This window comes from Somniosus microcephalus, chromosome 7, assembly GCF_052327205.1.
Source record: "Somniosus microcephalus isolate GS21.2 chromosome 7, FLI_Smic_1.0, whole genome shotgun sequence".
Lineage (NCBI taxonomy): Eukaryota > Metazoa > Chordata > Chondrichthyes > Squaliformes > Somniosidae > Somniosus > Somniosus microcephalus.
Genome location: NC_140993.1, coordinates 220,230,060 through 220,234,284, shown reverse-complemented (window position 1 = coordinate 220,234,284; position 4,225 = coordinate 220,230,060). Strand labels below are relative to the sequence as shown.

Here is a 4,225-nt window from a genome sequence, read left to right as displayed (position 1 = left end):
CAGGAGGGCAGATCAGATTGGGGTCAGCAAGACCCAATTCACAGCCTTCCAAATTATTATTCCAAGTTATTAATTTTATCCCTAGACGCCCTAAGCTGCAGTGAAAGTGCATAATACGAGCCCCTTTTCATGGCTTCTCTTCTGTGATCTTCCTGTTAGCTGTGCTCTTATTAATACTTCAGCAGTAGTCAGTTTTCTAACAGATTTGCAGATGACGCTCATTAGCTTTTGTTTCAACATAAACACTCCCACCATGTGCTGAAGCCAAAAAAAAATTAAAAATCCAGCACTCCAATTTGAGGCGAGATGGCCGAGTGGTTAAGGCAATGGGCTACTAATCCATTGTGCTCTGCATGCATGGGCTCAAATCCCATTCTTGTCATTACTGAGTTAAATGTTTGATGCAGATTTTCTTTCTTTATCTTCAAAATCCACAAGAAAAAATATAAATAAAAAAAACCCAAAATAGATGCCTTTACCCTTTAAGTTCTCCTTCACACGCAGTGGTTACATCAACTCTAGTTAGACAACAACAACAACTCATATTTATATAGCGCCTTTAACATCGTAAAACGTTCCAAGGCACTTCACAGGAGTGTTATAAGACAAAAAACTTGACACCGAGCCACATAAGGAGAAATTAGGGCAGGTGACCAAAAGCTTGATCAAAGAGGTAGGTTGTAAGGAGTGTCTTAAAGATAGAGAGAGAGCTAGAGAGGCAGAGAGGATAAGGCAGGGAATTCCAGAGCTTAGGGCCTAGGCAGCTGAAGGCACGGCCACCAATGGTTGAGCGATTATAATAAGAGATGCTCAAGAGCACAGAATTAGAGGAGCGCAAATATCTCGGGGGGGTTGTGGGGCTGAAGGAGATTACAGCAATAGGGAGAGGCGAGGCCATGGAGGGATTTGAAAACAAGGATGAGAATATTGAAATCGAGACGTTGTTTAACCGGGAGCCAATGTAGGTCAGCGAGCACAGGGGTGATGGGTGAACGGGACTTGGTGCGAGTTAGGACACGAGCAGCCGAATTTGGGTTGACCTCAAGTTTACATAGGGTAGAATGTGGGAGGCCAGCCAGGAGTGCGTTGGAATAGTCAAGTCTAGAAGTAAAAAAGGCATGGATGAGGGTTTCAGCAGTGGATGAGCTGAGGCAAGGGTGGAGATAAGCGATGTTACAGAGGTGGAAGTAGACGGTCTTTGTGATGCAATGGATATGTAGTCACATATCAGTAACCCAATGATGATCTGTAATTTAACAGATTTTGTCACAGATTGCACCAGTGTATCGGACTGTCGGGCAAGCAAACACAGCTTTGACACATTGTATAAAGACTATGGCCTAGAAATTAGGGAATGCTGGAAACTGTAGGATTCGCAAAATTGAACTTTATATTATAAAGGGTCAAATGGCAGAAGAGGCCATGATTTTTAAAGACTGATTTAAAAGAAGCCCAGAAAAAGGGGCATACAAAATGGCTGCCATACCACGTGACCGGCTTATTGGGACATTTTAAAATGGTTCCTGCGAATCCTCAGACAGCTTTGTGGATTCAACCCACAGTAAGTTCTGGAAGCCGTTTCTGAGAGAACGAAACCAGACCCCCACATATACATATGGATTAGATGCAGATCCAGTCAAGATCGGCCTGGAGACAGAGGCCATCTAAATGTTGACCCAGACAAAAGGGGACAAATTCATATTAATGAGAACAGCACCAAGGACTAGATAACGAGATCAGCAGGACATTAAAAACAATGAAGGTCATTCCAGACCAGAGATGGGCCTTTACCGGCCATCTAAAATATTTTAAAATATAATAACTACCCCGCTGTGCTCCCAGCCTGCCAAAAGTTAAACAAAGACTAACCTGATTTTGGGCAGGAAGTGGAAGCTTCTGAAGGAAAAGTATAATTGGAAGAGACTCGGGGAGGAATTCAGTCAGTTGGTTGGCTTTCCAGCTTTCCAGCTTGCAGGCCTCCCCAGCTTTTGAGCTGGGTGAAGAGGATTTGCTTCGGGAGAAAATCAGCGGGACTCCTCTCCATCGACAGAGAGGAAGGAGAAGAAGACCAAACCACGATCAAGAAGACCGTTCGAGCCAGCGTCCCGCCCGGGGTCAAACATCGGGAGATCATCGACCAACCCCGGGCCGTTGACGAAAACGAGAGGCCCTCTCCCAGCTCGGGAGAAGAGACAAAAACAAATGACAGAACCAGCCGGTGCCCAGCTGCCCCCGACCCCCACCTCAGGAGAGAGGTGTGGCGCAGCTCGCTGGGGCTCCACGATCCACGTGGAGACGGGACACCTGAAAGGATCAAACGCAGACTGGTTCAAAACCTTGCACTTCCTAGTTGGATTGGTGAGCATGTTTCTGGCCCTTCACAATCAGATCTAGATAGGTTTATGGGGGTGGCTTTAAGGGTACAATTAACATGAGTTGTTGTCCCTCGATGTTCCGTGTGTTTCCTTATTTCATGATGATTTTTGTAGCGTATAAGATGCCTGTATTTGCATTAGTTAGTATTGTGTCATTATGATTTGTTTGTGTTTTTCCCTCCCATGTACCCTCTTATCTGCTTGCATTTGATTTATTTTTCCATATGCAATAAAATTTCATTTTGTTTCATCAAACTTGGTCTACAAGAGTTTTCTCTACATTGTAGTTCCTGCCCCAAAGTCCAGAGTATAGAATCTAAGGGGCGAGTGGGTCGAACCACTCAAGGTTTTACTGTGCAAGAGAGAGAGGCCTCTAGAGAGAGAAACCTCTGCGATCTAAAACCCCTCACAAAACCTGCCGATAACATTGGCGGCCAAGGATAACGGCCGCCAGCCGAGAGAACGCAGGCAGTACCGGCATTTTTGTACTGCCTGCTCACTATCATCAGCCTGGCGGTGATTTTCTAACGCAATGCTCTCTTTGCCATGCTAATCGCAGACGAGGTCAATGGTCGCCTCTGTCTCCCGCTCGCAAAGTTGGGGAACGGGGAAGAAAGGAGCGACCCGAACAGTTGCCCTACGTGCTCCAAAAATATTAGCTGCCACCCGATTTTTGTCGATTTTTTATTTGTTTATGACATGATTGCAGATAAAAGAGATCCTTTAACAGATCATCTTCACTCGTTGCAATGGAGTTCACCCATTGATTGATTGGTAAAAACAGATGGTTGATTCGCTTTGTATAATTCATGTAGGCTCAATAACGCACTGTAAGGCCACGGATAAGGTATCTGTCATCTTGTTTAAGGAGGCAGACAAGTTGACATCCAAAGTCTGCATGGTCGTTTGAGAACCGTGCTTGAAGCCCTGTGGAGGCGGCCACTCTCTCCATGGCAGACATTCTCACAACTCTGTGCTCCACCAATCATCTTCACTATTGTGGAGAGTGTGCGTGACATGTCCATCAGTACCTGGCTAAGTTGCTGATGCACCTCCTCCTTCTCAACAATAGCCGCCGGGGTTCAGCATTCGTGTCCAGCTGAGAAAAACTCGGAGAGGATTATGTCCCCTGAAGTGGACTCTCCACTGCTGTCCCTGCCACCAGTGTCTGCTCGTGCTCACTTGTGGGTTGTTAATCACTAGGTGAAAAGCGAACGGCGCAGCCTGTGTCGGAGCAGTGAATGACTGACCGCAACTTCAAGATTTCTGCATTTATCTGTGCATGCGCTAAACCCTGCAGTTGCAGTTAGTTTCAGAGGGGGAATGGCGGTGAATGCTGACAGTTTTGTCGCCATTAGCCACCGCAAAATCCGGGCTATCAAAAATTCACCAGAGCTCGCCATCTCTTGGGTAAGTTTAAATAACCTTAATATTCTTTTGTTCACCGTGATATGTTCAAGTTGAAAGTTTTCCCTTCAAATGAATTTCAAAGGCCTAGAAATTCATTGTAGCCACTTATGGGGCGTTAAAGTCCGGCGGCCGCTAAAGTTTGCGCCCGCCGCCAAATCGAGGCCACTTCTGCGATATTCATTAGCTTCGCCCTAAAAGTTTGCTCGAGCGCTAAAACAGGTGCTGGACGCCCCTCTTTAGGCGCTAAGCCGGAGGTGCTGAGCGAGAGCGCCCAGGCCGGGCGCAGCGCAGGTGCGGCCATCTCGTGATTGACAGCAGACACTCTGGCGCCGGCCAGCTCTTAAGGGGGAAGGGTCGACTTTGTCTGCTGCCACGCCCTGGATAGTGGAGCCCTCCAGCTAGGCCTGAACACTGCTGCTGGACCCAAATAGCGCCTGAAG

At 46.8% G+C, this 4,225-nt stretch overlaps 1 non-coding gene across 1 annotated transcript; it reads left to right on the top strand.

The window, feature by feature from the left end:
* Positions 1–300: 300 nt before the first annotated feature.
* trnas-acu (transfer RNA serine (anticodon ACU)) lies at positions 301–382 on the top strand. Its single transcript has one exon. It is a non-coding gene; the product is annotated as a tRNA-Ser (tRNA).
* The last annotated feature ends 3,843 nt before the right edge of the window (positions 383–4,225 follow it).